Source organism: Pseudophryne corroboree, chromosome 4 (genome assembly GCF_028390025.1).
Source record: "Pseudophryne corroboree isolate aPseCor3 chromosome 4, aPseCor3.hap2, whole genome shotgun sequence".
NCBI lineage: Eukaryota > Metazoa > Chordata > Amphibia > Anura > Myobatrachidae > Pseudophryne > Pseudophryne corroboree.
The window spans coordinates 251,134,363-251,159,541 of NC_086447.1; the positions used below are offsets into that span (position 1 = coordinate 251,134,363).

The window sequence follows — 25,179 nt, forward strand, 5'->3', positions numbered from 1 at the left end:
GTCTGCAGAGACACGGGTGGCTCATAAATTGTGCAAAATCATCTTTGGTGCCGTCACAACGGATGACTCGCTTGGGGGCTGTACTGGATTCAGGTCTGCAGAAAATATTTTTACCTCGAAACAAGATATCCAAGGTACAGTAAACGATTCAGGACTTGTTACACAGTCAAAAGGTATCCATTCACACAGCAATGCGAGTGATGGGTTTGATGGTGTCAACATTCGACTTGGTGGAATATGCACAATTCCACTGAAGACCCCTGCAGCGTCTGATTCTGGCCAGATGGAATGGACTACATCAGACAATAAAGAAACAGACTATGGTACTTCCAGTAAAGGCAAGAAAGTCATTAGCCTGGTGGCTACAGACATCCCATCTAGACAAGGGGAGACACTTTTGGATATCAGATTGGGAGATCCTGACAACAGATGCCAGTCTTCAGGGCTGGGGAGCAGTGTTTGGAAAATTATGGTTCCAGGGACAATGGACCAGAGAAGAAAGTTGCCTGCCAATAAACGTGTTAGAGCGTCGGGCCATATACATGGCACTGAGTCAGGCAAAGGACATTCTTCAAGGAAAACCAGTCCAGATCCGCTCGAACAATGCGACAGCAGTAGCGTGCCTCAACCATAAGGGAGGAACTCGCAGCCAAAATGCAATGAAGGAGGTAAGTCACATACTAAAGTGGGCAGAACTCCATCTTCCAACCTTGTCCGCAGTGTTCGTTCCGGGAGTCCTAAACTGGGAAGCGGACTTTCTCAGTCGACACACCATTCAAGCAAGCGAATGGGCTCTACACCTGGAGGTCTTTCAGACTCTAGTAGACAAATGGGGGTTGCCAGAGATAGATCTCACGGCATCCAGTCTGAACAACAAAGTGCCCGCATACGGGTCAAGAACAAAGGATCCGGGAGCGATCTTTGTGGACGCCTTGTCTGTGAGATGGGACTTTCAGAAGGTGGTGTCTAAATTCCACCTTCATGAAGAAATTGTAGTACCGGCTTTTCAGGTATCGGGACTTTCTGCGGGAAATGCATCGCTGGACGTAGTCCGGGCATTAAGGATCTACGTGGATCGTACCAGTGCCATCAGAAAGACAGATTCTCTCTTCATTCTCTACGGATTTCACAAGCCTGCTACTAAACAGACGCTGTCAAGATGGCTTCGAATGACTATTTCAGAAGCATATTCTCAAGCTGATCTCCCGGTTCTGGCTAATGTCTCTGCTCACTCTACTCGTAAGGTAGGTCCTTCATGGGCAGCACAGCATGGTGCTTCAGCAGAACAGATATGTAAGGCAGCCGCATAGTCTTCCATTAACACATTCATTAGACATTATGCCTTGGATACCTTTGCCTCTCATGATGCTGAATTCGGGTGTAGGGTTCTCTTGTCCAATCAGGAGCGTCCCCACCACTAAATTGCTTTGCGAAATACCATTGTTATCCTGTGGATAACCTGTGGACCCTGCCGGAGAAATATACGTTATGGTAAGAACTTACCGTTGATAACGGTATTTCTTCTAAGTCCACAGGGATCCCACCCTGACGCACCTGATTTGAGGATCCTTCTACTCACTAACCGCTTCCTTCTTGTATGGAAGGGTGTGCATGTGTGTTCTTCTCGTCTGATTAGGGCTCTACATGATGCTCCTGCCTTGTGCTTTGGAATACAACTGATTTGCCTGAGCCAGTGGGCGGGATATATGGACGGGCATGTTGCAACCTGGGAGGCCAGAAAGCTTTTGATCATTTGGTGCCAATCCGCTGTCGCTCCATCATATCCCATTGTTATCCTGTGGAACCTGTGGACTTAGGAGAAATACGGTTATCAACGGTAAGTTCTTAACCATAACGTATATATTAGATGCATATTGACTATATGCATACATGTTTAGGAGGTGGTGACAGACAGTGTTACAGAAAATGGGGCATGACGGCCCCATTTTCTGGGCGTGCTGAAGCCAGTGGCTGCATCTTTGGAGGGCAGAGTAGTTAAAGAGAAAAAACAGCCTAAAAAAGGAAGAGAGAGTCTGTCTTCTGTAGGTAAAATGCTGCAGCCACTGGAAAGGGCTCCGGCTTCCACGCTTAATTAAGCCTGCCCTATAGGGAGAGGAGAGCAATGGGGAAGAGGCAGAGCAGGAAAGGAGAGCTGGAGTAAGAGAGGGAGAGACAAGAGACGACAGAGAGAGTAAAAACACCAGGCATAACAGCTAATAGTTATTATTTTATTTATTATTATTATTATTATTATTAGCATTTATTTATGAGGTAACAGTTTCCACAGTACTATCACAGCAAAGATAAAAAAATAGGGTACACAAAGTGTACACAGCAGCATATAAATATAATTACACATGAAGGCACAATTCTAGTATATGCTAGTTGCCTAAGGTATAATGGACCAAAGGTGAGAGATGATACAAGTGGAAGGAGGGCACGAGCTTACATTCTAAAAGGAAAAGGTCGTCTGGCAGTAAGTACCCTAACTCTAATCCTAAACCTAAAATTCTAATTTCGCAAAATGGCAGCATGTGACAATCAAAATGCTGAGTGTATCCCATAGGAGATGCCGCCATATTGCTTTATATAGGCTCATCTGCATTATAATAACTAAGATGCTTCTTTGTAAGCTCATATTCTCCATAATAACACCATACACCTCCCCATAGCCTTAACTGTATACCTATCCCACATACATAGGGCCTAATTCAGACCTGATTGTAGCAGCAAATTTGTTAGCAGATGGGCAAAACCATGTGTACTGCGGGGCAGGGGGGGGGGGGGGGGGGCAGATATAACGTGCAGAGAGAGTTAGATTTGGTAGATTTGCAGTATACAAATAAAGCAACCAGTATTTACCCTGCACAGAAACAATATATAACCCAAATCTAACTCTCTCTGCACATGTTATATCTGCCCCCCCTGCTGTGCACATGGTTTGCCCATCTGTTAAAAAATTTGCTGCTACGATCAACTCTGAATTACCCCCATAGGGGGTGATTCAGACCAGATCGCACGCATGCTTTTTTTTGCAGTGCTACGATTAGGTGGTTGCCGCCTACAGGGGGAGGGGGTAATCGCTTTGCAGGGGTGCGAATGCATGTGCAGAGAGCTGCACATACAAAAGTTTGTGCAGTCTCTACACAGCTCAGGACTTAGCTGCTGCGACGATCCGGCCTGGAGCCGACGTCAGGAACCCTCCCTTAAAACGGCTGGACACTCCTGCGTTCTCCCGGACACTCCTTAAAAACGGTCAATTGACACCCACAAACGGCTTCTTCCTGTCAATCTTCTTGCGATCGCCGGTGCGATCGATTTCTTTGTTAAATCCGTCGCTGTCCGGCGATCCCCGTCGCTGATGGCCGACGCGCCTGCGTATTGCGGAGCATACGCATGCACAGTTCAGACCCGATCGCACCGCTGCAAAAAAAGCTAGCATGCAAACGGGTCTGACCATACACTCTTTATTGTACTGCATCTGCCACCACTCTCCAGAACAGCCATCACTCTTGGACAAAGTAGTCTACTGTGATTAGTTCTGCTTGGAGTTCAAATGGAAGGGTATGTTAGCCCACATAAAAGGTTTTAGTGGATCCACATAAAGAAGTGTATATTATATGAAATACAGATGGCCTGATTTGGAGTTGGACTGTGGAAACAATATTTCTGTTACGTCCTAGAGGATGCTGGCTGGGGTCCATATTAGTACCATGGGGTATAGACGGGTCCACCAGGAGCCATTGGCACTTTAAGAGTTTAATAGTGTGGGCTGGCTCCTCCGTCTATGCCCCTCCTACCAGACTCAGTTTAGAAAATGTGCCCGGAGGAGCCGGTCACAGCTAGGGGAGCTCTCCTGAGCTTTCCTGGTAAAGTTTTATTTTAGAGTTTTTTTTCTTCACAGGAGGCTGCTGGCGACAGCCTACCTGCATCGAGGGACTGAGGGGGGAGCAGTGTCCGCCCTGCGGGGTCTTGAGCCACTGACTCTGCTGAATGGACATTGAGCTCCAGAGGGGACAGATCGCGCCCCGCCACAGGGGAACGCTCACCCTGGCAACCAGCCGCCACCCCCTTACAGAGCTGAAAGTGGTGAGTGAGTCACTGTCCCCCCTTACAAGCGGGGGGTCAGTGTGAAGAAGGCGGCTTAAGGGTAGGAGCGCGGTATTAACCGCGGTCCTGGATGGCTCAGCGGTACTGCGGTGCGGCGCTGTGAGGGGCACCCTGAGCCAGCACCTGACCCTACACTGACCAAAACAAGCCTGTCGGGGTCTGCGGATCCAAGCCAGCACAAAATCCTCAGGCCAGTATAATCTTCTAAGAGCGGGAAGACAGCGCCATTAGGGGGGCGGAGCTTCTCCTCAGAGCTGACCCAGCAGCGTTCAGCGCCATTTTCCTGCCTGCAGCTCACTGCCAGTGGATGAACAGGTCCCTCCAGAGCACCTCCAGCTATCTGTACGGTACCAGAGGGTTGTAGAAGGGAGGGGAGGCTGTGTAAAGACTGTGTCACCTATTAAGGGACACAGTCAGCGCTGGTCTGGGGTCTCCCTATACCTCTAATAGCGCTGTGTGTGGGTTGGCTCCAATCTCTGTGTCTCTCTGCCATTCTTGGGGGGGAAACTCTGTCTACCCAGTACCCTGTGTGTTTGTGGGGTGTTTGGAGTGTATGTGCAACATGTCTAGGGACACTGTTTCATATGATGCAGAGGATTTATCTTCCCAGGAAGACTCCAAACCATGTAATTAGGATAGCACTGTTGTAGCACAGATCCCAGCTAGAGAACCAGAATGGTTAGCCTCTCTGAGGGGGACTATTTCTCAGATTTCTGATAGGGTTGCTAGGACTGAGCATGCCACTCAAGTTCTGCAATCCTCTATGGTCGTATGGTCTGATACTGCTTCCTCGGGGTCCACTGCGGTACATTTTCAAAAACGTGCACTTGCCAAACTTATGCAGGATGACACGGACACTGATTGTGACACTGGTGACGGGGATGTGTCGAGGGGGATGGCATCACTTGCTAAGGGGCTGCAGTTGATGATTGAAGCTGTACGGGATGTGCTACACATTACTGACACAGCATCTGAGCAGGTTGAGGAGGCCTTTTTCACAGACAATAAAAAGCCCCCCCTCACCTTCCCAGCATCCAAAGAATTAAATGCTATCTTTGAAAAAGCCTGGGAAAATCCGGAAGAGAAATCCCAGATCCCTAAGAGGGTCTTGGTTGCTTTTCCCTTCCCAGAGGAAGATAGGTAAAAATGGGAGTCCCCGCCGATAGTCGACGCCTCTGTCTCTAGGCTGTCCAAACAGGTGGTGCTACCAGTCTCGGGATCCACTGCGTTGAAAGACCCGGCTGATCGAAAGGTGGATGATACGCTAAAATCCATTTACACGGCTTCAGGGGCTATATTGCTGCATACTATAGCCTGTGCTTGTATTGCAAAAGCTATTGCCAGGTGGTCAATCACTCTGCAGGAGGAATCGACTACGCTGGATAGAGGTGACTTTGATTTATTTTTACGTAATATTCAGGATTCTGCAGGGTTCCTGGTAGATTCCCTGAAGAACCTGGGCTCCATGGCTGCGGGGATCTTCCCCATGTCCGTCTCGGCTCGCAGGGGTCTCTGGCTACGCCAATGGTCTGCGGACGCGGAATCCAAGAAAAGTGTGAAGGGTCTAACCTTATACAGGTCAGGCTCTCTTTGGGGAGGCGCTAGATGCGTGGATTGCCACGGCTACAGCGGGTAAGTCTCCTTTTCTCCCCTCAGCTGCACCCGCGAGGCCCAGAAAGAACAAGCCTTCGAACACCTTCTTCAGAGGTGGTCGTGCTAAAGGAAAGAAGCCTGCTCCCGCTGGCTCCCAGAACCAGAAGCCCGCTTCTGATACCCCAAAGTCCTCCGCATGATGGTGGACAGCTAGGCCTGGAGGAAGGTCAAGTGGGGGCAAGACTCCGGCATTTCAGCCACGTCTGGGTGTCGTCGGGCCTGGATCTCCCGCCTCACCGTTTCTTCAAGTCAGGCTTGCCAGCTCTGCTGGCAGACAGAACAATTCTTCTGGATGCTATCCAAAAATTGGTGGTGTCCAGGGTCATTGTTCCAGTTCCACCTCATAAGTGGAACAAAGGTTACTATTCGAACCTTTTCGTGGTACCGAAGCTGGATGGTTCGGTACGGCCAATTCTGAACTTAAAATCTTTGAACCCCTATCTCAGGGAGTTCAAATCCAAAATGGAGTCTCTGAGAGCTGTCATCTCAGGTCTGACTGAGGGGGAGTTCCTGGTGTCCCTGGATATCAAGGATGCGTACCTCCACGTTCCCATCTGGTCTCCACATCAGGCATATCTCCGGTTTGCACTGTTGGATGATCATTATCAGTTTCAGGCGCTGCCGGTTGGCCTCTCCACAGCACCGAGGGTCTTCACCAAGGTGATGGCGGAGATGATGGTTCTCCTGCGCAAGCAAGGGGTGAACATAATTACGTATCTGGATCAAGGCGTCGTCCAGGGAGAAGTTGTTGCGATCCATTGCTTTCACGACACATCTGCTCAAGGAGCACGGTTGGATCCTGAACCTTCCAAAGTCTCATCTGGAGCCGACAAGGAGGCTATCTTTCCTGGGAATGATCCTAGACATGGAAGTGCAGAGGGTGTTTCTGCCGGTGGAGAAAGCATTGGTGATTCAATCTATAGTCCGGGATGTTTTAAAGCCTACCCGGGTCTCGGTTCATCAGTGCATCCGCCTTCTGGGGAAGATGGTTGCCTCCTACGAGGCTCTACAATACGGAAGGTTTCATGCTTGATCCTTTCAGCTGGATCTCTTGGACCAGTGGTCGGGATCTCACCTACACATGCACCAGAGGATCCGTCTGTCTCCGAAAGACAGGATTTCGCTCCTCTGGTGGATACAACTGCCTCACCTTCTGGAACGCCGAAGGTTCGGAGTTCAGGACTGGATCCTTCTAACCACAGATGCAAGTCTAAGAGGTTGGGGAGCAGTCACTCAAGGGGAAACCTTCCAAGGACGGTGGTCGGATCAAGAATCCCTTCTCCCGATAAAATTTCTGGAACTAAGAGCCGGGTACAACAGCCTTCTGCAAGCAGCACACCTTCTACAGGATCGGGCTGTTCAGGTGCAGTCAGACAACGTGACCACAGTGGCCTACATAAACCGACAAGGCGGAACGAAGAGCAGGGCTGCCATGTCAGAGGTGTCAAAAATCCTCCTCTGGGCAGAAAGGCACGTGGTGGCGATGTCAGCAATTTTCATTCCGGGTGTAGACAACTGTGAAGCAGACTTCCTCAGCAGACACGATCCTCCATCCCGGAGAGTGGGTCCTCCATCCGGAGGTGTTCGAGGAGGTAACCGGTTGGTGGGGGGTTCCTCACATAGACATGATGGCCTCCCGTCTCAACAAGGAGCTGCGGAGGTACTGTTCCAGGTTGAGAGACCCACAGGCAGTGGCGGTGGACGCACTGGTAACACCGTGGGTTTTCACGTCAGTGTATGTGTTCCCTCCACTTCATCTGATACCAAAAGTTCTTCAACTGGTAAGAAGAACAGAGGTTCTGGCAATCCTCATTGTTCCGGACTGGCCAAGGAGGGCTTGGTACGCGGATCTACTTTATCTTCTGCTGGAAGATCCAAGGCCGTTACCTCTTCGGAAGGATCTGCTACTGAAGGGGCCGTTCGCTTATCAAGACTTACCACGGCTACGTTTGACGGCATGGCGGTTGAACGCCAGATCTTAGCTCGGAGGGGTATCCCGAGTGAGGTCATTTCTACCCTGATACAGGCTAGGAAGGGGGTAACGTCTAAATTTCTCTTACATCCTAGAGGATGCTGGGGACTCCGTAAGGACCGTGGGGATAGACTGGCTCCGCAGGAGACATGGGCACTTTAAGAAAGACTTTAGGTATGGGTGTGCACTGGCTCCTCCCTCTATGCCCCTTCTCCAGACCTCAGTTTACTACTGTGCCCAGAGGAGACTGGGTGCATTTCAGGGAGCTCTCCTGAGTTTCCTGTCAGAAAGTATATTTGTTAGGTTTTTTATTTTCAGGGAGCCTGCTGGCAACAGACTCCCTGCATCGAGGGACTGAGGGGAGAGAAGCAGACCTACTTCTGTGAGTTTCAAGACTCTGCTTCTTAGGCTACTGGACACCATTAGCTCCAGAGGGATCGGTACGCAGGTCTCACCCTCGCCGTCCGTCCCAGAGCCGCGCCGCCGTCCTCCTCGCAGAGCTGGAAGATAGAAGCCGGGTGAATATGAGAAGAAAGAAGACTTCAGAGGCGGCAGAAGACTTAAGATCTTCACTGAGGTAACGCACAGCAGTAACGCTGTGCGCCATTGCTCCCACACAGCACACACAAACGGCAGTCACTGTAAGGTTGCAGGGCGCAGAGGGGGCGCCCTGGGCAGCAATAAACCTTGTTGTCTGGCAAAAGTATATATATACAGCTGGGCACTGTATATATAAAGAGCCCCAGCAAGGTTTTTAGATATTTGAGCGGGACAGAAGCCTGCCGCCGAGGGGGCGGGGCTTCTTCCTCAGCACTCACCAGCGCCATTTTCTACACAGCACAGCGCTGAGAGGAAGCTCCCCGGACTCTCCCCTGCTTATCCACGGTGAAAGAGGGTTTTAAAGAAGGGGGGGGGCACATATTTGGCGCAAAATACATACAGCGCTATCTAGGTAGACATATTGTGTGTGTTTTTTCCTGGGTCATATAGCGCTGGGTGTGTGCTGGCATACTCTCTCTCTGTCTCTCCAAAGGGCCTTGTGGGGGAACTGTCTTCAGATAAGAGGATTCCCTGAGTGTGTGGTTTGTCGGTACGCGTGTGTCGACATGTCTGAGGTAGAAGGCTTTCCTAGGGAGGAGGAGGAGGAGCAAATGAATGTGCTGTCTCCGTCGACAACGCCGACACCTGACTGGATGGATATGTGGAATGTTTTAAGTGCTAATGTAAATTTATTGCACGGAAGCTAGGGAACAGCCAGGGAGTCAACCCATGTCTGTCCCTATGTCGCAGGGACCTTCGGGGTCTCAAAAGCGCCCACTATCCCAAATAGTAGATACAGATACCGACACGGATTCTGACTCCAGTGTCGACTACGATGGTGCAAAGTTACAGCCAAAATTGGATAAATGTATTCGATATATGATTATTGCAATAAAAGATGTTTTGCATATCACAGAGGAACCCCCTGTCCCTGACACGAGGGTACACATGTATAAGGGAAAGAAACCTGAGGTAACCTTTCCTCCCTCACATGAGCTGAACGAGTTATGTGAAAAAGCTTGGGAATCTCCAGACAAAAAACTGCAGATTCCCAAAAGGATTCTTATGGCGTATCCTTTCCCGCCAACGGACAGGATACGGTGGGAATCCTCCCCTAGGGTGGACAAAGCGTTGACACGCTTATCCAAAAAGGTAGCGCTGCCATCCCAGGATACGGCTACCCTCAGGGATCCTGCTGATTGCAAGCAGGAGGTTACCTTGAAGTCCATTTACACACATTCGGGTACCTTACTCAGACTGGCTATTGCGTCGGCTTGGGTGTGTAGCGCTGTAGCAGCATGGACAGATACCTTATCAGCGGAAATTGAAACCCTGGATAAGGATACCATCTTATTGACCCTAGGACATATAAAAGATGCTGTCTTATATATGAGAGACACAGAGACATTGGTCTACTGGGTTCTAGAATCAACGCTATGTCGATTTCTGCTAGACGAGTCCTATGGACCCGGCAATGGACAGGTGATGCCGACTCAAAGAGGCATATGGAGGTTTTACCTTACAGGGGTGAATAATTGTTTGGGGAAGGTCTCTCGGACCTGGTCTCCACAGCTACAGCTGGTAAATCAAATTTTTTGCCTTATATTCCCTCACAGCCTAAGAAAGCACCACATTATCAAATGCAGTCCTTTCGGTCACAAAGAAACAAGAGAGTACAAGGTGCGTCCTTTCTTGCTAGAGGTAAGGGCAGAGGGAAAAAGCTGCACAACACAGCTAGTTCCCGGGAACAGAAATCCTCCCCGGCCTCTACAAAATCCACCGCATGACTCTGGGGCTCCGCTAAGGGAGTCCGCCCCAGTGGGGGCACGTCTTCGAATTTTCAGCCACATCTGGGTTCACTCACAGGTGGATCCCTGGACAATAGATATTGTTTCTCAGGGTTACAAGCTGGAATTCGAAGATGTGCCTCCTCGCCGGTTTTTCAAATCGGCCCTGCCAACTTCTCCCCCAGAAAGGGAGATAGTGTTAAATGCAATTCACAAATTGTATCTTCAACAAGTGGTGGTCAAGGTTCCCCTACTTCAACAAGGGAGGGGATATTACAAGACAAATAAAATATAGATCCTATGTTGAGTGCGCACTTTTTGAGCAACTTGGTGACGTATCAAGGTGACTCAGAGGTAACTCCCTGTCAATACCTCCACCCCCCAAAAATGAGACAAACGTGAAAAGAAAAATATGGCACCGATACATACAACCTAGCGCATCAGATGAAGATCAGAGAGCCACTGTAGTCAGTAGTCCTCATGTATGAAATTCCAAAATTTTTATATGTAAGAACAAAAACTCTCTGACTGAAGAAAAGTAGAAGTTGGGATGGAGTCCCTATAAATCAATTAAAAGTCTCAGTATTTAACTCGATATAGCATTCAGTGCAAGACAATCCAAATTTCATATGGACAGCATACAGGACTGTTCTGATTCTTTGTCCACAGTAGTAGCTGTAATCTGCTGCTGTCCTCAATGCCGACTTCTCCCCCAGAAAGGTAGATAGTGTTAAATGCAATTCACAAATTGTATCTTCAACAAGTGGTGGTCAAGGTTCCCCTACTTCAACAAGGGAGGGGATATTACTCAACCCTGTTTGTAGTCCCGAAACCGGACGGTTCGGTCAGACCCATTTTAAATTTAAAATCCCTGAACCTATACTTGAAAAGGTTCAAGTTCAAGATGGAATCGCTCAGGGCGGTCATCGCCAGCCTGGAAGGGGGGGATTTTATGGTATCTCTGGACATAAAGGATGCATACCTTCATGTTCCCATATATCCACCTCATCAGGCGTACCTGAGATTTGCAGTACAGGATTGTCATTACCAATTTCAGACGTTGCCGTTTGGGCTTTCCACGGCCCCGAGAATTTTCACCAAGGTAATGGCGGAAATGATGGTGCTCCTGCGCAAGCAGGGTGTCACAATTATCCCGTACTTGGACGATCTCCTCATAAAAGCGAGATCATGAGAGCAGTTACTGAACAGCGTGTCACTTTCACTGAAGGTGTTACAGCAACACGGCTGGATTCTCAATATCCCGAAGTCGCAGCTGGTTCCTATGACTCGTCTGACCTTCTTGGGCATGATTCTGGATACGGACCAGAAAAGGGTTTATCTTCCAATGGAAAAGGCTCAAGAACTCATGACTCTGGTCAGGAACCTATTGAAACGAAAACAGGTGTCAGTGCATCACTGCACTCGAGTCCTGGGAAAGATTGTGGCATCTTACGAGGCCATTCCATTCGGCAGGTTCCATGCGAGGACCTTCCAATGGGACCTACTGGACAAGTGGTCCGGGTCACATCTACAGATTCATCAGTTGATCACCCTGTCCTCCAGGGCCAGGGTGTCTCTCCTGTGGTGGCTGCAGAGTGCTCACCTTCTAGAGGGCCGCAGGTTCAGCATTCAGGACTGGGTTCTGGTGACCACGGACGCGAGCCTCCGAGGTTGGGGAGCAGTCACACAAGGAAGAAACTTCCAGGGTCTTTGGTCAAGTCAAGAGACTTGTCTTCACATCAACCATCCTAGAGCTGAGGGCCATATACAACGCCCTTCGTCAAGCGGAGACCTTGCTTCGCAAATTACCAGTTCTGATCCAGTCAGACAACATCACTGCAGTGGCTCATGTAAACCGCCAGGGCGGCACAAGGAGCAGAGTGGCAATGGTGGAAGCCACCAGGATTCTTCGCTGGGCGGAAATCATGTAAGCGCACTGTCAGCAGTGTTCATTCCGGGAGTGGACAACTGGGAAGCAGACTTCCTCAGCAGACACGACCTGCATCCAGGAGAGTGGGGACTTCATCAGGAAGTCTTCGCACAGATTGCAAGTCAGTGGGGACTGCCCCAGATAGACATGATGGCGTCCCGCCTCAACAAAAAGCTGTAGAGGTATTACGCTAGGTCAAGAGACCCTCAGGCGGTAGCTGTGGACGCCCTAGTGACACCGTGGGTGTTCCAGTCGGTCTATGTGTTTCCTCCTCTTCCTCTCATCCCAAAGGTGTTGAGAATAATAAGAAAAAGAGGAGTACAGACAATTCTCATTGTTCCAGATTGGCCGCGAAGGGCCTGGTATCCGGATCTGCAGGAGATGCTCACAGAAGATTCGTGGCCTCTTCCTCTAAGACAGGACCTGTTGCAACAGGGGCCCTGTCTGTTCCAAGACTTACCGCGGCTGCGTTTGACGGCATGGCGGTTGAACGCTGGATCCTAGCGGAAAAGGGAATTCGGATGAGGTCATTCCTACTCTGATATAGGCTAGGAAGGACGTGACAGCTAAACATTATCACCGTATATGGCGAAAATATGTTTCTTGGTGTGAGGCCAGGAATGCTCCTACGGAAGAATTCCATCTGGGCCGTTTCCTTCACTTCCTACAAACTGGAGTGAATTTGGGCCTAAAATTAGGCTCCATTAAGGTTCAGATTTCGGCCTTATCCATTTTCTTTCAAAAAGAATTGGCTTCTCTCCCAGAAGTACAGACTTTTGTGAAGGGAGTGCTGCATATTCAGCCTCCTTTTGTACCTCCGGTGGCGCCTTGGTGTTGAGTTTCCTTAAGTCGCACTGGTTTGAACCACTTAAAACGGTGGAGTTAAAATATCTCACTTGGAAGGTGGTCATGTTGTTAGCCTTGGCTTCGGCTAGGCGAGTGTCGGAATTGGCGGCTTTGTCTCATAAAAGCCCCTATCTAGTTTTCCATATGGATAGAGCGGAATTGCGGACCCGTCCTCAATTTTTGCCTAAGGTGGTGTCATCTTTTCATATGAACCAACCTATTGTGGTGCCTGTGGCTACACGAGACTTGGAGGATTCCGAGTCCCTTGATGTGGTCAGGGCTTTGAAAATGTACCTGACCAGAACGGCTAGAGTCAGAAAAACAGAAGCACTGTTTGTCCTGTATGCAGCCAACAAGGTTGGCGCTCCTGCTTCAAAGCAGACTATTGCTCGCTGGATCTGTAACACGATTCAGCAGGCGCATGCGACGGCTGGATTGCCGTTACCAAAATCGGTCAAGGCCCATTCCACTAGGAAGGTGGGCTCGTCATGGGCGGCTACCCGAGGGGTCTCGGCACTACAGCTGTGCCGAGCTGCTACTTGGTCGGGTTCAAACACCTTTGCAAAGTTCTATAAGTTTGATACCCTGGCTGAGGAGGACCTCCTGTTTGCTCAATCGGTGCTGCAGAGTCATCCGCACTCTCCCGCCCGTTTGGGAGCTTTGGTATAATCCCCATGGTCCTTACGGAGTCCCCAGCATCCTCTAGGACGTAAGAGAAAATAAGATTTTAAACCTACCGGTAAATCTTTTTCTCGTAGTCCGTAGAGGATGCTGGGCGCCCGTCCCAAGTGCGGAATACTTCTTGAAGACTTGTATATAGTTTTGCTTACATAAGGGTTATGTTATAGTTTTCATCGGTCTCCGACTGATGCTATGTTGTTTTTTCATACTGTTAACTGGTTAGTTTATCACAAGTTATACGGTGTGAATGGTGTGGGCTGGTATGAATCTTGCCCTTGGTTTAACAAAAATCCTTTCCTCGTACTGTCCGTCTCCTCTGGGCACAGTTTCTTTAACTGAGGTCTGGAGGAGGGGCATAGAGGGAGGAGCCAGTGCACACCCATACCTAAAGTCTTTCTTAAAGTGCCCATGTCTCCTGTGGAGCCCGTCTATCCCCATGGTCCTTACGGAGTCCCCAGCATCCTCTACGGACTACGAGAAAAAGATTTACCAGTAGGTTTAAAATCTTATTTTTACCATCGCATTTGTAAAATATATGTTTCTTGGTGTAAGTCCAAGAAGTTTCCTGCGGTGGAGTTTCAACTTGGACGTTTTCTCCTTTTCCTGCAAGCAGGGGTGGATATGGGACTGAGATTGGGCTCCATCAAGGTCCAGATCTCTGCTTTGTCCATCTTCTTCCAAAAACAATTGGCTGTCCTCCCAGAGGTTCAGACCTTTTTGAAAGGGGTTCTGCACATCCAGCCAACGGCACCCTGGGATCTTGATGTGGTGTTGCAGTTCCTGCAGTCTGCTTGGTTTGAGCCTCTACAGGAGGCTGATCTCAAGTTTCTCACGTAGAAGGCGGTCACTTTGTTGGCCTTGGCTTCTGCACGACGTGTGTCGGAATTGGGGGCTTTATCTTGTAAAAGCCCCTACCTGATCTTCCATGAAGACAGGGCGGAACTAAGGACTCGTCCACAGTTCCTGCCTAAGATTGTATCGGCTTTCCATATTAACCAACCTATTGTGGTGCCAGTGGCTACAACTCCTCAATTGCTTCAAAGGCCTTGGACATAGTGAGGACTTTGAAGATCTATGTGAAGAGGACGGCTCGTCATAGAAAAATTGACTCTCTATGTGTCCTCTATGATCCCAAGAAAATTTGGTGTCCTCCTTCTAAGCAGTCGATTTCACACTGGATCAGGTTCACTATCCAGCATGCTTATTCCACGGCAGGCTTGCCGTGTCCAAAATCTGTAAAGGCACACTCTACTCGTAAAGTGGGCTCTTCCTGGGCGGCTGCCCGGGGTGTCTCGGCTGTACAACTCTGCCGAGCAGCTACTTGGTCTGGGACGAACACGTTTGCCAAGTTTTACAAGTTCGATACTTTGGCCTCTGATGACCTCAAGTTTGGTCAAGCAGTGTTGCAGGAGCCTCCGCGCTCTCCCTCCCGTACAGGGAGCTTTGGTACATCCCCATGGTACTAATATAGAACAGCATCCTCTAGGACGTAAGAGAAAATAGGATTTTGGTTACCTACCGGTAAATCCTTTTCTCGTAGTCCGTAGAGGATGCTGGGCGCCCTCCTAGCGCTGCGCTTTCCTGCATTGGTTTTATAGTTCAGTACTGCCTGGTTCCTAGGTAAGTTCTGAGTTATTTACTGTTTCAGCTGTTGCTGAGTTGTTCCTGCATGTTAGCCGGATTTGCCTGTTGTGTGAGCTGGTATGAATCTCGCCACTATCTGTGTAATTACTTCTCTCGAAGTATGTCGTCTCCTCGGGCACAGTTTCTAGACTGAGTCTGGTAGGAGGGGCATAGAGGGAGGAGCCAGCCCACACTATTAAACTCTTAAAGTGCCAATGGCTGCTGGTGGACCCATCTATACCCCATGGTACTAATATGGACCCCAGCATCCTCAACGGACTACGAGAAAAGGATTTACCGATAGGTAACCAAAATCCTATTATCAATTTTGTGATTTTTTTTTTTTTTTTTTTTTTTTTTTAAACAACTACTTTGGGAAGTCTTTTTAAAAAATTTTTTTCTAGTTCAGTAGTTCTCAAACTGTGCTGTGGCACCCTGGGGTGCCTCAGAACATTTGCATGGGTGCTCTGGTTTGGTGGTCCAAGACCAATTCAAATTATTTATGGACAATGTAATAGGTAAAACCAGTGCTGGTGGCTGTCCATCATTCAATATGTGGACAAACAGAAGCAAATCCTGTCCTTCACTACACAATAGAACCTAAGGCTAGGTACACAGTTGACGATATGTGTCCATTTTGGCGGATCGGACAATATATTGTTCACATCGTTCAGTGTGTTTTGACTGTATTGTTAACGATGTGCACTCCTGAGGATCGTTAACAATGTACAATGGCCCTCATTCCGAGTTGATCGGTCGCAAGGCGATTTTAGCAGAGTTACACACGCTAAGCCGCCGCCTACTGGGAGTGAATCTTAGCTTCTTAAAATTGCGACCGATGTATTCGCAATATTGCGATTACTAACTACTTAGCAGTTTCAGAGTAGCTTCAGACTTACTCTGCCTGTGCGATCATTTCAGTGCTTGTCGTTCCTGGTTGACGTCACAAACACACCCAGCGTTCGCCCAGGCACTCCCACCGTTTCCCCGGCCACTCCTGCGTTTTTTCCGGAAACGGTAGCGTTTTAAGCCACACGCCCCTGAAACGCCGTGTTTCCGCCCAGTAACACCCATTTCCTGTCAATCACATTACGATCGCCGGAGCGAAGAAAAAGCCGTGAGTAAAGTTACTTTCATCATAGTAAAGTTACTTGGCGCAGTCGCAGTGCGAACATTGCGCATGCGTACTAAGCGGATTTTCACTGCGATGCGATGAAAAATACCGAGCGAACAACTCGGAATGAGGGCCCATATCTTTAGTTTTCTCTTACGTCCTAGAGGATGCTGGGGACTCCGTAAGGACCATGGGGTATAGACGGGCTCCGCTGGAGACATGGGCACTATAAAGAACTTTAGAATGGGTGTGCACTGGCTCCTCCCTCTATGCCCCTCCTCCAGACCTCAGTTAGATCCTGTGCCCAGAGGAGACTGGGTGCATTGCAGGGGAGCTCTCCTGAGTTTCTCTGCAAAAAGAATTTTGTTAGGTTTTTTATTTTCAGGGAGCCCTGCTGGCAACAGGGGGCGGAGCTTGATTCCACAGCACTAAGCAGCACCATTTTCTCCACAGCACGCTGCTGAGAAGCTGGCTCCCCGGACTCTCCCCTGCTGAACACGGTGACAGAGGGCTTTAAAAGAGGGGGGGGGGGGGGGGCACATATATTTGGCGCAGTCAGTGTATATTTAACATATATAAAAAAGCGCTGTATATCTGGGAATTGTGTTTCCAGGGTCATTTGGCGCTGGGTGTGTGCTGGCATACTCTCTCTCTGTCTCTCCAAAGGGCCTTATTGGGGAACTGTCTCCAGATTAGAGATTTCCCTGAGTGTGTGGGGGTGTCGGTACGTGTGTGTCGGCATGTCTGAAGCGGAAGGCTCTTCTAGGGAGGAGGTGGAGCAAATGAGTGTGGTGTCTCCGTCGGCAATGCCGACACCTGATTGGTTGGATATGTGGAATGTTTTAAATGCAAGTGTGAATTTATTACATAAACGGTTGGACAAAGCGGAGTCCAGGAAAGATGCAGGGAGTATATCCTTGCCTTTTACTATGTCACAAGGCCCTTCTGGGTCTCAGAGGCGCCCACTATCCCAAGTAGCAGACACTGATACCGACACGGATTCTGACTCCAGTGTCGACTACGATGATGCGAGGTTGCAGCCAAAGTTGGTAAAAAGTATTCATTATATGATTATTGCAATAAAAGATGTGTTGCATATCACGGATGACCCCTCTGTACCTGACACGAGGGTCCACATGTTTAAAGAAAAGAAACCTGAGGTTACTTTCCCCCCTTCCCATGATTTAAATGAGTTGTTTGAAAGGGCTTGGGAAACTCCAGACAAGAAACTGCAGATTCCCAAAAGGATTCTTATGGCGTATCCTTTCCCGGCTAAGGACAGGATACGGTGGGAATCCTTCCCCAGGGTGGACAAAGCGTTAACGCGCTTATCCAAAAAGGTGGCGCTGCCGTCGCAAGATACCACAGCCCTCAAGGATCCTGCTGATCTCAGGCAGGAGACTACCTTGAAGTCAATTTATACACATACTGGTACCTTGCTCAGACCGGCGATAGCGTCGGCTTGGGTTTGTAGCGCTGTAGCAGCGTGGACAGATATCTTGTCTGCTGACATTGATACCCTGGATAAGGATACCATTTTACTGACCTTGGGTCATATAAAGGATGCTGTCCTATATATGAGAGATGCTCAGAGAGACGTTGGCCTACTGGGTTCCAGAGCCAACGTCATGGTGATTTCTCTGACGTCCTAAGTGGATGCTGGAACTCCGTAAGGACCATGGGGAATAGCAGCTCCGCAGGAGACTGGGCACAACTAAAGAAAGCTTTAGGACTACCTGGTGTGCACTGGCTCCTCCCACTATGACCCTCCTCCAGACCTCAGTTAGAATCTTGTGCCCGGCTGAGCTGGATGCACACTAGGGGCTCTCCTGAGCTCCTAGAAAGAAAGTATATTTAGGTTTTTTATTTTACAGTGAGATCTGCTGGCAACAGACTCACTGCAGCGAGGAACTAAGAGGAGAAGAAGCGAACCTACCTAACAGGTGGTAGTTTGGGCTTCTTAGGCTACTGGACACCATTAGCTCCAGAGGGACCGACCGCAGGACCCGACCTTGGTGTTCGTTCCCGGAGCCGCGCCGCCGGCCCCCTTACAGAGCCAGAAGCAAGAAGTGTTCCGGAAAATCGGCGGCAGAAGACTTCTGTCTTCAACAAGGTAGCGCACAGCACTGCAGCTGTGCGCCATTGCTCCTCATGCACACCTCACACTCCGGTCACTGATGGGTGCAGGGCGCTGGGGGGGGGCGCCCTGAGGGCAATATAAGACACCTTGGCTGGCAAATCTACACCATATATAGTCAGGAAGGCTATATAGGTGTAAAAATACCCCTGCCAGAATTCCAGAAAAAGCGGGAGAAGTCCGCCGGAAAAGGGGCGGGGCCATTTCCCTCAGCACACTGGCGCCATTTTTTCTTCACAGTGCAGCTGGAAGACAGCTCCCCAGGCTCTCCCCTGTAGTTTTCAGGCTCAAAGGGTTAAAAAGAGAGGGGGGGGGCACTAAATTTAGGCGCAATATGTGTATACAAGCAGCTATTGGGGGGAAAATCACTCAGTTATAGTGTTAATCCCTGCATTATATAGCGCTTTGGTGTGTGCTGGCATACTCTCTCTCTGTCTCCCCAAAGGACTTTGTGGGGTCCTGTCCTCAGTCAGAGCATTCCCCGTGTGTGTGCGGTGTGTCGGTACGGCTGTGTCGACATGTTGGATGAGGAAGGTTACGTGGAGGCGGAGCAGAGGCCGATAAATGGGATGTCGCCCCCTGTGGGGCCGACACCAGAGTGGATGGATAGGTGGAAGGTATTAACCGACAATGTCAACTCCTTACATAAAAGGCTGGATGACGTAACAGCTGTGGGACAGCCGGCTTCTCAGCTCGCGCCTGCCCAGGCGTCTCAAAGGCCATCAGGGGCTCAAAAAACGCCCGTTACCTCAGATGGCAGACACAGATGTCGGCACGGAGTCTGACTCCAGTGTCAACGAGGTTGAGACATATACAAAATCCACTAGGAACATCCGTTGCATGATCTCGGCAATGAAAAATGTGTTACACATTTCTGACATGAACCCAAGTACCACATAAAAGGGGTTTTATGTTTGGGGAGAAAAAGCAGCCAGTGTTTTGTTCCCCCATCAGATGAGTGAATGAAGTGTGTAAAGAGCGTGGGTTCCCCCGATAAGAAAATGGTAATTTCTAAAAAGTTACTGCTGGCGTACCCTTTCCCGCCAGAGGATAGGTCACGTTGGGAGATATCCCCTAGGGTGGATAAGGCGCTCACACGTTTCTCAAAAAAGGTGGCACTGCCGTCTTGGGATACGGCAACTTTTAAGGAGCCTGCTGATAAAAAGCAGGAGACTATCCTGAAGTCTGTATATACACACTCAGGTACTATACTGAGACCTGCATTTGCCTCAGCATAAATAGTGCTGCTGCAGCGTGGTCTGATACCCTGTCAGATAATATTAATACCCTAGACAGGGATAATATTTTGCTAACATAGAGCATATTAAAGACGTCGTCTTATATATGAAGGATGCACAGAGGGATATTTGCCGGCTGGCATCCAGAATTAATGCAATGTCCATTCTGCCAGGAGGGTAGTAGAGACCCGGCAGTGGACAGGTGATGCTGCCTTTAAAAGGCACATGGAGATTCTGCCTTATAAGGGTGAGGAATTGTTTGGGGATGGTCTCTGGGACCTCGTATCCACAGCAACAGCTGGGAAGAAAATTTTTTACCTTAGGTTTCCTCACAGCCTAAGAAAGCACCGTATTTTCAGGTACAGTCCTTTCGGCTTCAGAAAAGCAAGCGGGTCAAAGGCGCTTCTTTTCTGCACAGAGACAAGGGAAGAAGGAAAAAGCTGCACCAGACAGCCAGTTCCCAGGATCAAAAATCTTCCCCCGCTTCCTCTGAGTCCACCGCATGACGCTGGGGCTCCACAGGTGGAGACAGGTGCGGTGGGGGCGCGTCTCGGGAACTTCAGGGACCTGTGGGCTTGCCCACAGGTGGATCCCTAGGTTCTGCAAGTAGTATCACAGGGATACAGGCTGGAGTTCGAGGTGACTCCCCCTCGCCGTTACCTCACATCAGCCTTGCCTGCTGCCCTTGGAGAAAGGGAGGTAGTACTGGCGGCAATTCACAAGCTGTACTTCCAGCAGGTGAAATCAAGGTACCCCTCCTTAAACAAGGCCGGGGTTACTATTCCAAATTGTTGTGGTACCGAAACCAGACGGTTCGGTGAGACCCATTCTAAAATTGAAATCCTTGAACACTTATATACGAAGGTTCAAGTTCAAAATGGAATCGCTCAGGGCGATTATTGCAAGCCTGGAGAATCTCATGGTATCACTGGACATCAAGGATGCTTACCTGCATGTCCCTATTTACCCTCTTCACCAGGAGTACCTCAAAATTGTGGTACAGGATGGTCATTACCAATTCCAGACGTTGCCGTTGGTCTGTCCCCGGCACCGAGGGTATTTACCAAGGTAATGGCCGAAATAATTTTCCCGTGCTTGGACGATCTCCTTATAAAGGCGAGGTCCAGGGAGCAGTTGTTCGTCGGAGCAGCACTATCTCGGGAAGTGCTACAACAGCACGGCTGGATTCTGAATATTCCAAAGTCGCAGCTGGTTCCTACGACGCGTCTACTGTTCCTGGGTATGGTTCTGGACACAGAACAGGATAAAAATGGTTTCTCCCGGAGGAGAAGTCCTAGGAGTTGTCGTCTCTAGACAGAGACCTCCTAATACAAATACAGGTGTCGGTGCATCAATGCACGCGAGCCCTGGGAAAGATGGTAGCTTCTTACGAAGAAATTCCATTTGCCAGGTCCCATGCAAGGATCTTCCAGTGGGATCTGTTGGACATGTGGTCCGGGTCGCATCTTCAGATGCATCGGCGGATAACCCTGTCTCCAAGGGCCAGGGTGTCGCTGTTGTGGTAGCTGCAGAGTGCTCATCTTCTAGGGGGCCGCAGATTCGGCATACAGGACTGGGTCCTGGTGACCACGGATGCCAGCCTTCGAGGCTGGGGGGCAGTCACACAGGGAAGAAACTTCCAAGGACTATGGAAAAGTCAGGAGACTTCCCTACATATAAATATTCTGGAACTAAGGGCCATTTACAATGCCCTAAGTCAGGCAAGACCCCTGCTTCAACACCGGCCGGTGCTGATCTAGTCAGACAACATCACGGCGGTCGCTCATGTAAACCGACAGGGCGGCACAAGAAGCAGGATGGCGATGGCAGAAGCCACAAGGATTCTCCGATGGGCGGAAAATCATGTGTTAGCACTGTCAGCAGTGTTCATTCCCGGAGTGGACAACTGGGAAGCAGACTTTCTCAGCAGACACGACCTCCACCCGGGAGAGTGTGGACTTCATCCAGAAGTCTTCCAAATGATTGTACACCGTTGGGAAAGGCCACAGGTGGACATGATGGCGTCCCGCCTCAACAAAAAGCTACAAAGATATTGCGCCAGGTCAAGGGACCCTCAGGCGATAGCTGTGGACGCTCTGGTAACACCGTGGGTGTACCAGTCGGTGTATGTGTTCCCTTCTCTGCCTCTCTTACCCAGGGTAATGAGAATAATAAGAAGGAGAGGAGTAAGAACTATACTCATTGTTCCGGATTGGCCAAGAAGAGCTTGGTACCCAGAACTCCAAGAAATGATCTCAGAGGACCCATGGCCTCTGCCGCTCAGACAGGACCTGCTGCAGCAAGGGGCCTGTATGTTCCAAGACGTACCGCTGCTGCGTTTGACGGCATGGCGGTTGAACGCCGGATCCTGAAGGAAAAGGGCATTCCGGAGGAAGTTATCCCTACGCTAATTAAAGCTAGGAAAGAAGTGAACGCAAACCATTATCACCGCATATGGCGGAAATATGTTGCGTGCTGTGAGGCCAGGAAGGCCCCAAAGGAGGAATTTCAGCTAGGTCGATTTCTGCACTTCCTACAGTCAGGGTGACTATGGGCCTAAAATTGGGTTCCATTAAGGTCCAGATTTCGGCTCTATCGATTTTCTTCCAAAATAGAACTGGCTTCACTGCCTGAAGTTCAGACTTTTGTTAATGGAGTGCTGCATAGTCAGCCCCCGTTTGTGCCTCCAGTGGCACCGTGGGATCTCAGCGTGGTGTTGGATTTCCTGAAGTCGCATTGGGTTGAGCCACTTAAATCCGTGGAGCTACAATACCTCACGTGGAAAGTGGTCATGCTGTTGGCCTTGGCGTCGGCCAGGCGTGTATCAGAATTGGCGGCTTTGTCATGCAAAAGCCCTTATCTGATTTTTTATATGGATAAGGCAGAATTGAGGACTCGTTCCCAATTCCTTCCTAAGGTGGTATCAGTTTTTCATGTGAACCAACCTATTGTGGTGCCTGCGGCTACTTGGGACTTGGAGGATTCCAAGTTACTGGACGTAGTCAGGGCCCTGAAAAGTATATGTTTCCAGGACGGCTGGAGTCAGGAAAACTGACTCGCTATTTATCCTGTATGCACCCAACAAGCTGGGTGCTCCTGCTTCTAAGCAGACTATTGCTCGCTGGATCTGTAGCACGATTCAACTTGCACATTCTGCGGCTGGACTGCCGCACCCTAAATCTGTACAAGCCCATTCCACGAGGAAAGGGGCTCTTCTTGGGCGGCTGCCCGAGGGGTCTCGGCTTTACAAATTTGCCGAGCTGTTACTTGGTCGGGTTCAAACATTTTTGCAAGAGTCTACAAGTTTGATACCCTGGCTGAGGAGGACCTAGAGTTTGCTCATTCAGTGCTGCAGAGTCATCCGCACTCTCCCGCCCGTTTGGGAGCTTTGGTATAATCCCCATGGTCCTTACGGAGTCCCAGCATCCACTTAGGACGTCAGAGAAAATAAGATTTTACTCACCGGTAAATCTATTTCTCGTAGTCCGTAGTGGATGCTGGGCGCCCATCCCAAGTGCGGATTGTCTGCAATACTTGTTTATAGTTATTGCCTAACTAAAGGGTTATTGTTGAGCCATCTGTTGAGAGGCTCAGTTATATTTCATACTGTTAACTGGGTATAGTATCACGAGTTATACGGTGTCATTGGTGTGGCTGGTATGAGTCTTACCCGGGATTCAAAATCCTTCCTTATTGTGTCAGTTCTTCCGGGCACAGTATCCTAACTGAGGTCTGGAGGAGGGTCATAGTGGGAGGAGCCAGTGCACACCAGGTAGTCCTAAAGCTTTCTTTAGTTGTGCCCAGTCTCCTGCGGAGCCGCTATTCCCCATGGTCCTTACGGAGTCCCAGCATCCACTACGGACTACGAGAAATAGATTTACCGGTGAGTAAAATCTTATTTTCTGCTAGGCGAGCACTGTGGACCCGCCAATGGACGGGTGATGCCGACTCAAAGAGGCATATGGAGGTTTTGCCTTACAAGGGTGAGGACTTATTTGGGGAAGGTCTCACGGACCTGGTTTCCACAGCTACTGCAGGTAAATCCGCTTTTTTACCTTATGTTTCCTCACAGCCAAAGAAAACGCCACATTATCTGATGCAGTCCTTTCGGTTGCATAAAGCCAAAAGAGTACGGGGATCTTCCTTTCTCGCCAGAGATAAGGGCAGTGGGAAAAATCTGCCAGCTACAGCTAGTTCCCAGAAGCAGAAGTCCTCCCCGGCTTCTACTAAATCCACCGCATGACGCTGGGGCTCCGCTGAGGGAGTCCGCCCCAGTGGGGGCACGTCTTCGACTTTTCAGCCACGTCTGGGTTCAATCACAGGTGGATCCCTGGGCAATAGAAATAGTTTCCCAGGGTTACAAGCTGGAATTCGAAGATGTACCTCCTCGACGGTTTTCAAATCGGCCCTACCAGCTTCTTCCCCAGAGAGGGAGGTAGTTTTAAGTGCAATTCAAAAACTGTGTCTTCAACAAGTGGTGGTCAAAGTTCCCCTGCTTCAACAGGGGACGGGGTACTACTCAACCCTGTTTGTGGTCCCGAAACCGGACGGTTCGGTCAGACCCATTTTGAATTTAAAATCCTTAAACCTATACTTGAACAGGGTCAATTTCAAGATGGAATCGCTCAGAGCGGTCATCGCCAGCCTGGAAGGGGGGGATTATATGGTGTCTCTGGATATAAAGGATGCATACCTTCATGTCCCCATATATCCTCCTCATCAGGCGTTCCTGAGATTTGCTGTACAGGATTGTCATTACCAATTTCAGACGTTGCCGTTTGGGCTTTCCACGGCCCCGAGGGTTTTCACCAAGGTAATGGCGGAAATGATGGTACTCCTGCGCAGGCAAGGAGTCACAATTATCCCGTACTTGGACGATCTCCTGATAAAAGCGAGATCAAAGGAACAGTTGCAGAAAAGCGTGTCGCTCTCCCTGAGAGTGCTGCAGCAACATGGCTGGATCCTAAATCTACCAAAGTCACAGTTGGTTCCAACAACTCGGCTGTCTTTCTTAGGCTTGATTCTGGACACAGAACAAAAGAGGGTTTTTCTCCGGATGGAAAAAGCCCAGGAACTCCAGAACATGGTCAGAGACCTGTTAAAACCAAAAAGAGTGTCAGTTCATCAATGCACTCGAGTACTGGGGAAAATGGTGGCGACCTACGAGGCCATCCCCTTCGGCAGGTTTCATGCGAGGACTTTTCAGTGGGACCTTCTGGACAAGTGGTCCGGGTCCCACCTTCAAATACATCAGAAAATAACCCTGTCTCCCAGGGCCAGGGTGTCTCTCCTGTGATGGCTGCAGAGTGCTCACCTTCTAGAGGGTTGCAGGTTCGGCATTCAGGACTGGGTTCTGGTGACCACGGATGCGAGCCTCCGAGGATGGGGAGCTGTCACACAAGGCAGGAATTTTCAGGGACTGTGGTCAAGCCAGGAGGCTTGTCTACACATCAACATACTGGAATTAAGGGCCATATACAATGGCCTTCGACAAGCGGAGAATCTTCTTTGCGACCTACCGGTTCTGATTCAATCAGACATCACAGCC

At 49.6% G+C, this 25,179-nt stretch overlaps 1 protein-coding gene across 6 annotated transcripts in view; it reads left to right on the forward strand.

Annotated features, from left to right (window-relative positions):
* Positions 1-25,179, forward strand: part of RHBDD1 (rhomboid domain containing 1) — a 292,572-nt gene that overhangs the window by 15,229 nt on the left and 252,164 nt on the right. The window contains exon 1 of one of the 6 annotated variants that reach the window (XM_063916023.1): positions 1,777-1,837. The exons of the other annotated variants lie outside the window; for them this stretch is intronic. The gene's annotated coding sequence lies outside the window, so the exon portion shown is untranslated. Of the gene's footprint in view, positions 1-1,776; positions 1,838-25,179 lie in introns of those variants that run through there. 6 annotated transcript variants of the gene reach the window in all.